Here is a 12,145-nt window from a genome sequence, read left to right on the forward strand (position 1 = left end):
AAAGATTGCCATCTTAACAATATTAAGTCTTTCAATACATGAACATGGTTTGCTTTTCCATTTTTGTAGGTCTTATTTAATTTATTTCAACAAAATCTGTACTATTCAGTGTTCCTGTCTTGCACTTCTTTTGTTAAATTTATGATTAAGTATGTTGTTCTTTTTGAAGACTTTTTAAATTTTTATTTTATGTTTGGGGTACATGTGAGGGTTTCTTACATAGGTAAACTCATGTCACAAAGGTTTGTTGCATAGATTTTTTCACACAGATATTAAGCCTAGTACAGAATAGTTACCTTTTCTGCTCCTCTGTTTTCTCCCACACTTCACTCTTAAGTAGGCCCAAGTGTCTGTTGTTCCCTTCTTTGTGCTCATGAGTTCTCATTATTTAGCTCCCACTTATAAGTTAAAACATGTGGTATTTGGATTTCTTTTCCTGCATAGTTTGTTAAGGATAATAGCCTTCAGCTCCATTCATGTTGCTACAAAAGACACAACCTCATTCTTTTTTATGACTGCAAAGTATTCCCTGGTGATTAAGTACCACATTTCCCTCATTTTATCTGTCATATATGGGCATTTAGGTTGATTCATGTCTTTGCAATTGTGAATAGTGCTGTAATGAACATTCACATGCATATGTCTTTTTGGTAGAATGATTTATATTCCTCTGGGTATATACCTCGGGATTGCTGGGTCAAATGTTAGTTCTGTCTTTAGGTCTTTGAGACATCACCATACTGTTTTCCACAATGGTTGAACAAATTTATACACTCACCAAGAATATATGAGTGTTCCCTCATCTCTATAATCTAAACAGCATCTGTTTTCTTTTGTTTGTTTGTTTTTACTTTTGGTAATAGCCATTCTGATTGGTGTGAGATTGTATCTCATTGTGGTTTTGATTTGCAATTCTCTAATAATCAGTGATACTAAGCTTTTTTCATATGCTTGTTGCCTGCATGTATGTCTTCTTTTGAAAAGTGTCTCTTCATTTCCTTTGCCCACTTTGATTGGGTTGTTTATTTTTCCCTTGTAAATTTAAGTAGCTTATAGATGCTAGATACTAGACCTTTCTTCAGATGCATAGTTTGCAAATATTTCCTCCCAATATGTAGATTGTCTGTTTAGTCTGTTCATAGTTTCTTTTGCTGTGCAGAAGCTTTTAAGTTTACTTAGATCTCATTTGTCATTTTTTGGTTTTAGTTGTGATTGCTTATGCTGTCTTTGTCAAGAAATCTTTTCCCATTCCTATATAAAGGATGGTAGTTCCTAAGTTGTCGCCCAGGGATTTTATAGTTTTGTGTTTTACATTTAAGTCTTTAATCCATGTTGAGTTGATTCTTTTATATCGTGTAAGAAAGGAGTCCAGCTTTAATCTTTTGCATATGGCTAGCCAGTTATTTTACCACCATTTATTGGATAGGAATGCTTTTCCCCATTGCTTTTTTTTTTTGGTCAAATTTGTCACATTATTTTTGGGTTCTCTATTGTGTTCCATAGGTCTATGTGCCTGTTTTTGTATCATTACCATGCTGTTTTGGTTACTAAAGCACTGTAGTATAGTTTGAAGTTGGGTAACATAATGGCTTCAGTTTTGATGTTTTTGCTTAGGATTGCCTTGGCTATTCAGGTTCTTTTTTTGGTTGCATAAGAATTTTGAAATAGTTGTTTTCTAGTCCTGTGAATAATGTTGTTGGTAGTTTGATAGGAATAGCATAAAATCTGTAAATTGCTTTAGGCGGTATGACTATTTTAATAATATTGATTCTTTTTTATCTATGAGCATAATTTTTTTTATTTGTTTGTGCCTTCTCTAATTTCTTTAAGCAGTGTTTTGTAATTCTCATTGTAGAGATTGTTTACCTCCCTGGTTAGCTGTATTCCTAGGTATTTTATTCCTTTGTGGCAATTGTGAATGGGATTGTCTTCTTGATTTGGCTCTTGGCTTGGCTGTTGTTGATGTATAAGAATGCTAGTAATTTTTCTACATTGGTTTTGTATCTTTGCATCCTGAAACTGCTGAAGTTGTTTATCAGCTGACAAATCTTTTGAGCCAAGATTATGAGGTTTTCTAGATATAGAATCATGTTGTCTGCAAACAGGGATAGTTTGACTTCTTCTTTTTCTATTTGGATGCCCTTTTTTTTCTTTCTCTTGCCTGATTGCTCTGGCCAGGAATTCCAATATGATACTGAAAAGAAGTGGTGAGAGAGGGCATCATTGTCTTCTCCCAGTTTTCAAATGGAATGCTTCTAGCATCTGCACCTTCAGTATGTTGGTTATGGGTTTGTCATAGATGACTCTTGTTTTTCAAGGTACGTTTCTTCAATACATAGTTTATTAAGAGTTTTTAACATAAAATGGTGTTAGATTTTATCAAAAGCTTTTCTGCACTTATTGAGATAATCATTTGGTTTTGTCTTTAGTTCTATGTGATAAATCACATTATTATAATTGATTTATGTATGCTGAATCTACCTTTTATCCCAGGAATGAAGTCTTCTTGGTCACGGTGGATTAGATTTTTGATGTACTGCTGAATTTTGTTTGCAAGCTTTTTGTTGAGGTCTTTTTATTAATTATTAAATTTTGGAGATTGTTATTGGTTATTGGTCTGTTTGGGAAATCAATTTCTTTATGGTTCAGTCTTGGGATGGTGTACGTGTCCAGGAATTTTTCCATCTCTTCTAGGTTTTCCAGTTTGTGTGCATAGAGGTGTTCACAGTAGTTTCTGGTGGTTATTTTTATTTCTGTGGGGTCAGTGGTAACATCCCTTCCTAATTTCTAATTGTGTTTATTTGGATCTTCTCTCTTTTCTTCTTCATTACTCTAGCTAGCAGCCTATCTTGTTAATTTTTTCAAAAAACCAACTCCTGGATTCGTTGATCTTTTGAATCATCTTTGTGTGTGTGTGTGTGTGTCTTGAATTCCTTAAATCCAGCTCTGATTTTGGTTATCTCTTGTTTTCTGCTAGGTTTAGTAGCTATGAATTTCACTCCTTAACACTGTCTTAGCTGTGTCCCAGAAATTCTCATTTGTTATATCTTTGTTCTCAATAGTTTCAAAGAACTTCTTGATTTTTGCCATAATTTCTTTATTTTCCTGAAAGTTATTCAAGAGCAGATTGTTTAATTTTCATGTAATTGCATGGTTTTGAGTGATTTTCTTAGCATAATGTCTATTTTTATTTTGCTGTTGTCTGAGAGTGTGTTTGGTATGATTTTGATTCTTTTGCATTTGCTGAGTATTGTTGTATGTCTAATTATGTAGAAAATTTTTTAGAGTATGTGTCATGTGGTGATGAGGAGAATGTACATTTTGTTGTTTTGGGATGGAGAGTTCCATAGAGGTATATCAGATCAATTTGTCCAGTGTTGAGTTGAGGTCCTGAATATCTTTGTTAATTTTCTGCCACAGTGACTTGTCTAAAGCTGTCAGTGCATTGTTGAAGTCTCCCACTATTATTTTGTGGAAGTCTGTGTCTCTGTGTAAGTCTCTAAGAACTTGCATTATAAATCTGGGTACTCTAGTGTTGGGTACATATAAATTTAGGAGTTACATTTTCTTGTTGAATTGAACCCTTTAACCTTTCTTGTTGAATTATGAAATATCCTTCTTTGTCTTTTTTTTTAAATTTTTGTTCATTTAAAGTCTGTTTTGTCTGCCATTAGGATTGCAACTACAGCTTTTTCCTGTTTTCCATTTGCTTGATAGACGTTCTTCATTCCCTTAATTTTGAGCATATGGGCATCATTGTGTGGGAGATGGGTCTCCTGAAGATAACATACCATTGGTTCTTGCTTTTTTATCCAGCTTACCACTCTGTGTCTTTTAAGTGGGGGCATTTAGCCCATTTACATTCAACGTTATTATTCATATGTGTGGATTTGATCCTGTCATTGTGTTGTTAGCTTGTTATTGGGCAGGCTTGTTTGTGTGGTTGTTTTATAGTGTCACTGGTCTGTGTATTTAAGTGTGTTTTTGTATTAGCTGGTAGTGGTCTTTCCATATTTAGTACTTCTTTCAAGATCTCTTGTAAGGCAGGTCTGATGGTAACAAAGTTCCTCAGCATTTAGTTATCTGAAAAGAATCTTATTTCTCCTTCACTGAGAAAGCTTAGTGTGGCTGGATATAAAATTCTTGGTTGAAGATTTTTTTTTTCTTTAAGAATGTTGAATATAGGCCCCCAATCTCTTCTGGCTCATATGATTTCAGTTGATGCTATTGCAAATAAAATTGATTTTTAAGAATTTTTTGGAGCTTTCATATATAGAAATAAAATTAACTTTTTGTATCTTGATCTATTGAGGAATGTTGGTGAACTCACTTGTTAGCACTAAGAGTTTCTTAGTTGATCCTATAATTTTTTCTATATACAAGATCACATGATCTGCAAATAGAGGTAGTTTTTCTTCTTCATTACCAATCTTAAATTATTTGTATTTCATTTTACTTTATAATTGGTCTAGCCAGAATCTCCAGTACAATGTTTAATAAACATGATGAGAGTGTACATCCTGTCTTGTTCTGGAAATTATTTTGAAAGCATTCAGACTTTCATTGTTAAATATAATGTTAGCTATGGGTTTTTTTGTACATGCTATTAATATCAGATTGATAAAGTTTTTTTCTATTCCTAGTGTGTTGAGGTTTATGTTTTGGCTTTTTTTTTTTTTTTTTTTTTTTTTACCATTAAAGCATGTTGGATTATGCCAAATGCTTTATCCGTGTCTATTGAGATGATCATAATATGTTACGTAACATTAATTGATTTGCATATGTTGAACCAACCTTGCAATCCAGGAACAAATACCACATTGTAATAGTGTACAATCTTTTATATGTATGTTTTTGGATTTGTTTGCTATATATAATTTTGTTTATGATTTTTATTTAGGTATACATAAGGAATATTGGTTTGTAGCTTTTTTTTCCTTATCTGGCTCTAGCATCTGGATAATACTAAATGAGTCAAGTAGTGCTCCTTCCTCTTCTATTATTTGGAAGAGTTTGTAAAGAATTTATATGAAGTATCATTAAAATGTTTGGTAGAATTCACCAGTGAAGTCATTAAGGCCTACAAATTCTGTGGGGTGAGGTGAAATTTTTAAAATTACTAATTTAATCTCTGTATTTTTTATTGTTCTATTCAGAATTTTTTCTCTTGAGTCAGTTTTAATGGTTTATGTATTTCAAGGAATCTGTTCATTCTATCTAAATTATCTAATTTTTCATCAGGCAAAAATATTATCTTATAATTATTTTATTTCAGTAAGATCAGAAGTAAGAGCCCCGCTTTCACTCCTGATATTAATAATTTAAGCTTTCTTTCTCTTGGTCAATCTAGCTAAAAGTTTTCTCATCTTAAAGTCTTTTCCAACAATTAAGTTTTGGGTTCATTGATTTTTCTCTTTTTTTTGAGACAAAATCTTTCTCTGTTGCTCAGGCTGAAGTGCAGTGGTGTGATAAGAAGTCACTGCAGCCTTAAACTGCTGGGCTCAAGTGATCCTCCTGCCTCAGCCACCTAAGTAGCTGAAACTATACGTATAGTCCACAACACTTGGCTAATTTCTTTTTAATTTGGTAGAGATGGGGTCTCACTATGTTGTACAGGCCAGTTTCAAACTCCTAGACCCAAGCCATTCTCCTGTGTTGGCATCCCCAAACACTGGAATTACAGCATGTGACATAGCACCTGACCTTTTCTAAATTCTCTATGTCATTTAAGTCCACTCTCATTTATTATTTTCTTCTTTCTGTTTGCTTTGGGATTTGTAGTTTGCTTTTTTTTTGCTCCATGTCATACAAATGGAGGACTAGGTTACTGATTTGAGGTCTTTCTTCTTTTTTATGTAGATGATTCGAAGCTATAAATTTCTTTTTAAGCATTGTTTTTGCTGTATACCCTAAGTTTTGCATGTACTGTTTTTACTTTGAGTTCAAAGTATATTTTAATTTCCATTGTGATTTATTTTTTGACTCATTGATTATCTAGGTGCACATTTACACATACTTGTAAATTCTCCAACTTCCTTCTAATTTATTCTACTGTGGTCCAAAAATATACTTTGTATGGCTTCTATACTTATAACTTTATTTATTTATTCTTTCATTCATTCATTTTAATATTTTCACAATGGTAACATTTAACATGAAATATACCCTCTAAACACATTTTAAAGTGCACAATACAGAGGTTGGCAGAGCAAGATGATGGAATAGAAGGTTCTACTGATCATCCCTTCCCCAAGCACATTAATTTAACATCTACATAAAGACGCATCTTCATAATAACTGAAAATCAGATGGGCACTCACAGTACCTGATTTTAATTTTATAACACTGAAAGAGGCACTGAAGAGGTAGGAAAAACAGTCCTGTATCACTCACACCACCCCACCCCTACCCAGTGGCAGTGGCAGTGAGGTGTGGAGAGTGTTTCCATGCACTGGGAAGAGGAAAAATTTAGAAATTGAGGAATTAAATTCAATGCTGCCCTGTTATACCATAAAGAACCACCAGACCAAACTCAGCTGATGCTTGCTCACACAGGGAGCATTTAAACCAGCACTAGCCAGAGAGGACACATGGATCCCAGTGGTTAGAACTTGAGTTCCCAAAAGCCTCACCACCACTGGCTAAAGGGTGGTCTAGTCCACAAAGATTGCAATTTCTAGGTGAGTCCCAGTGCTGAACCAGGCCCAAAGGAATTAGACTGGGGGCTGGAGATGACCTACTGAGACACCAGCTGAGGCAGTTAAAGAAGTGCTGGCATTACCATTCTTTGAAACACATGCTGCAGACCTCATAGTTCAAAAAGACACTCCTTACTGCTGCTTGAGGAGAGGAGAGGAAATAGTGGGGGAGAGTTTCTCTTGCTTCGAAAGGGCCAATATAAGAATTATTGAACCTAAAGGGAACATAGAGACATCAGGGTAGACAATTTGTTTAAAATAAGTATAGAGAACTTCCAAACCCTGCAGAAAGACATCAATATTGAATTACAAAAAGGTTATAGAACACCAAGAAAATTTATCCCAAAGTCTACTTCAAAGGCATTTAATAATCAAACTTCTAAAGGTAAAGGATAAAAGGATTCTAACAGCAGCAAGATAAAAACAAAACACATAACATACAGTGGGGTTCCAATACATCTGGCAGGAAACTCTTCAGTGGAAATCTTACATGTCAGGATATTGAGAGGCAAAAATTTTACCCTAGAATAGTACATCTGGCAAAAATATCCCTCATACATGAAGGAGAAATAAAGACTTTGTCAAACAAACAAAAGCTGAAGAATTACATCAACACCAAACTGTTCCTACAATAAATGGTAAAGGGCATACTTCAATCAGAAAAAAAAAACAATAATATGCAATAAGATTACATAATTAATCAATTATAAGTAATAACTACAACAATTTTTGAACATATACACAGTACAATAAGATTACAATAGAGACCACAAAAAGTTGTTAAAAAGTGTGTGGACAAACTTAAGGTGTAAAGTTTTTCTTAGTTTTCTCTTTGCATGTTTGCTTGTTTGTTTATGCAAACAGTGTTATGTTGTTATCAGCCCAGAATAGTGTGTTATAAAATAATATTTGCAATTTCATGGTAACCTCAAACCAAAAATACACAGAATAAATACACGGAGAATAAAAATCAAGAAACTAAATTTTATGACAAGAGAAAATGACCATCACTAAAAGGAAGACAGTAAGGAAAGAAAAAAAAAGAAAACCACAAAACAATCAGAAAACAAATAACAAAATTATAAGAGTAAGTTCTTACTTATCAATAATAGCATTAAATTTAAATGGACTAAACTCTCCAATAAAAATGCATAGGGTGGTTGAATGGATAAAGAAAGGGACCAAATGATCTGTTGCCCACAAGAAACACACTTCACCTATAAAGACACACATAGACTGACAATAAAAGGATGGAAAAATATTTTTCCTGCTAAGGGAAATCAAAAACAGAACAGGAGTAGCTATACTTATGTCAGACAAAATAGATTACCAGACAAAAACTGTAAAAGGCAAAAGTAACTATGCAATGATAAAGAGGTCAATTCCGCCAAGAGGATATAAAAATTTTTAATATTTATGCTCCTAACATTGGATCATCTATATATATAAGGCAAATATTGGTAGAACTAAAGAGAGAGAAGGACTCCAATGTGATAATAGCTGGAGACCTCGGCATCCCATTTTTAGAGTTGGACAGAACTCCCAGACAGAAAATCAACAAAAAAATTTGCTTTAATCTATATTATGGAGCAAATGAACTCAATAGATATTTACAGAACATTATATTCAAAAGCTGAAAAATACACATTTTTTCCTCAGCACATGGATCATTCTGAAGGATAGACCATATGTTAGGTAACAAAGTAAGTCTTAAAACACTCAAAAAAAAAAAAAAAGAAATAATATCAAGCATCTTCTCTGACCACAATGGAATAAAAATAGAAATTAAAGAAGAACAATACTTTTAGAAACTATGCAAATACATGGAAATTAAACAATACACTTCTGAATGACCAGTGTGTCAATGAAGAAATTAAGAAGGAAAGTGAAAAATTTCTTGAAATAAATGAGAAAGAAAACCCAACATCCCAAGACCTATGTGATACAGCAAAAGGAGTACTAAGAGATACATTAATAGCTATAGAGCCTACATCAAAAAAGAAAAGCTTCACAGAAACAACCTAACAATGCATCTTAAAGAACTAGAAAAGCAAGTGAAAGCAAATGCAAAATTGGTAGAAACAAACAAAGAATAAATATCAGAGCAGAAATTAATGAAATTAAAATGACAAAATTAATACAAAATATTAATGAAATAAAAAGCTGGTTTTATGAAAAGTTAGACAACGTTGACAAACCTTTAGCCAGACCGAGAATAATGGAGAGAAATCCAAATAAATAAAATCAGAGATGAAAAACAAGACATTTCAACTGATACTGAAAAAAATTAATAGATCATTTGTGGCTAATGTGAACAACAATATTCCAATAATTCCAATAGAAGAAATGTACAAACTCCTAGACACACAAAGCCTACTAAGATTAAACCATGAAGAAATCAAAAACCTGAGCAGACAAGTAACAAGTGGTGAGGTCAAAGCTGCAATAAAATACCTTCAGGTAAAGAAAAGCCTTGAACCCAATGGATTCACTGCTGAATTCTACCAAACATTTAAAGAACAATATAAACACTACTCAAAGTATTCCAAAAAATGGCAGAAGAGGGAATACATCCAAACTCATTGTACAACCAAGTATTACGTGATACCAAAATCAAAGACACATTTAAAAAAAAAAACAGAAAACTACAGGCCAGTATCTCTGAATAATATTGTTGCAAAAATTCGCAACAAAATACTTGCAAGCTGAATTCAATGATACATTAAACAATTATTATCAGGTCCCAGTGGGATTAGTCACTGGGATGCATGGATGGTTCAACATATACAAATCAATTAATGTGATACATCATATTAACAGAAAGAAGGACAAAAGCCATATGAGTATTTCAATTGATGCTGGAAAAGCAATTGATAAAATTCAACTCTCTTCATGATAAAAGCAATAAAAAACACTGGGTATAGAAAAAACATATCTCAACATAGTAAAAGCCATATATCACAGACTCACAGCTAGTATTATACTGAATCGGGAAAATCTGAAAGGCTTTTTTTTAAGATCTGAAACATAACAAGAAGGCCCACTTTCATCATTGTAATTCAACATAGTATTGAAAGTCCTAGTTAGATCAATGAGACAAGAGTAAGAAATAAAGGACACACAAATTGGAAAGGAATAAGTCAAATTATCCTTGTTTGCAGCTGGTATGATGGTACTTTTTATTTTTAAATATTTTTTCTTTGTATAGTTTTTAATGTTCAATTGTTGTGGGTACATAGTAGGTATATGTATTTATGGGGTACAAGAAATGTTTTGATACAGGCATGCAATGTAGAATAATCACATAAGGAAAAATGGAGTATCCATCCTCTCAAGCATTTATCTGTTGTGTTAAAAACAATCCAACTATATTATTTTAGTTAGTTTAAAATGTACAGTTAAATTATTATTGACTATAGTCACCCTGTTGTGCTAGTAAATACTATGTCTTACTTATTCTTTCTGTTTTTTTTATACCCATTAACCATCCTCACCATCACCCCCCTACCCCTGCCCCCCTGCCCTTCCCAGCCACTGGTAACCATCCTTCTACTATGTCCATGAGTTCAATTGTTTTGATTTTTAGATTCCATGGTATCTCACATTTTTATATAAAAAGCATTTACTAATGGTCAGCAGTATTGTTACCCATTTCAAGTTATAGGTCTATAGTTTTTTTTTTGAAAGTTTCTACCCATTCAGGCCGCCTATTTACAAGTTTTTCAATACAATTTATTTTACATTTTCTGTCTTGCATCATCTTCTATTTCCTGTGTTAATATAATCTTTTAAAAAATTTTGTCTAAATGAAGCTGTAATAGGGCTTTTACTTCTGACACATTCAAGAAAGTACAAATTGGTCATGTAAGCCAATATTTAGTGACAAAATTTGGATATGTTTTACCTATGTGTCATCTATCCTTCAATGTGAAATCTTCTAAGGAATACACTGTAAATTAATAACTAATGTGTCTTTTCTGGCCTGGCGGCAATCCAGTGGCTTTAAGGCCTTAACCAAGGAATATCTGAGAAGAAACTCACAAACTATGAACAAACATATTTATATAATACTGCCAGGGTAATGGCTACAGGGAAGGTAAGTACTGTTTTCATTTGTATACCTAGACTTGAAATTACAAGAATGCAGTTACCTGCTAGATATCCTTACTTCGTTAAGGCTCCAAAAGCTTGAACTTTGCAAATATCTTGGGGAAAGGAGAAGCAGGAGCAAAATACCTGGAGAAGAACAATTTAGTATACAGAGTATTAAAGTTTGCTGAAGGCATATCAGTCATCAGGGTCAGGTAAACATTTTTGCTACATTTGATGATACTGGAAGCCTTAGATAATGATTTTCAGATAGTTTTATTTGCACAAAATGACTACGTAAGTGGTGTGATGGAATGACAGAGGGAGAAGGAAAGACCACTCCTTAATGAAAAAAAAAATCCTTCACTGGCCAAACCTGGTGCTTGAAATGCAAATGGTTATTAAGATTGAACTAGAAGTGAGTGCTGGAGAGAAACAAATTGCAGTGGTGCATTTATCAGGTTAATGTGTTGTTTAATAAGACTAGAACCTGAAACTCATGGTTTAGTTAGAGGAATAGAGATAAGTCTAGGCCTAATTTGAGGAATTAGGTAAATAGAATGGAGTTTCTAGGAAGATGGTCCTACCAGCTGAGAGCACTGGGTTTAAAGGAGTGGGGACCTCTCAAGGTGAGGCACAGGTTAGAAAGGACATTGAAAACAAAGGTGGTTCACAATTTTACAAAGGGTTGGCCCTTATGATCTTTTCCAGAACTTGTGACTCTGAAAAATAATCCACAGCTCACTTGCCTAGTAAAACCACCGTAATGAGTATCATAAAAATCTCAAGTCAGAATCTCGAGTTAATCCAATATCTTTTCACATTGTGAAGAAACTTTGAAGCATTCACATCACACCTCCAAGATATCCAACTCGTGATTTTCACACTCTATCCACTATATCCTATCCCTCTTTCTTAACCACCCCCACTCCCACTCCACCCTCACATTTACATCCCGTGCCTTGCACATTCCTTATTTTCCCACTAGTTTATCCTGCTTCTGGCCTTGTATTTTCCTCCTATTCAGTCTATATATCAAGGTTGACTACTTCAACAATGTACTCAACACCTCTCTAGATTCCCTTTTTTACCCTGGGCCAATCCAAGTAACCTCATTTGTCACTTTGGTCCCCTAGGTTGTGGAGCACACTAGAAGTACCAAGCAAGGCTCGAAATGTCTTTTAGAAAAAAATAGACAATCAAACCACCTCCCTTCTGCATAAGAAAATAGCCCAAGGCAAGGTTTTGGGGACAGAGCCCTGAAGGAGTCAAGAGAAAAATATTAAAAGTAAAGGATTGTGAAAAGAGAGGGTAAGGGGGCTCCAAGGATGCCAAACATTCTGCTGTTTAGGATTGGG

This window comes from Pongo abelii, chromosome X (assembly GCF_028885655.2).
Source record: "Pongo abelii isolate AG06213 chromosome X, NHGRI_mPonAbe1-v2.0_pri, whole genome shotgun sequence".
Lineage (NCBI taxonomy): Eukaryota > Metazoa > Chordata > Mammalia > Primates > Hominidae > Pongo > Pongo abelii.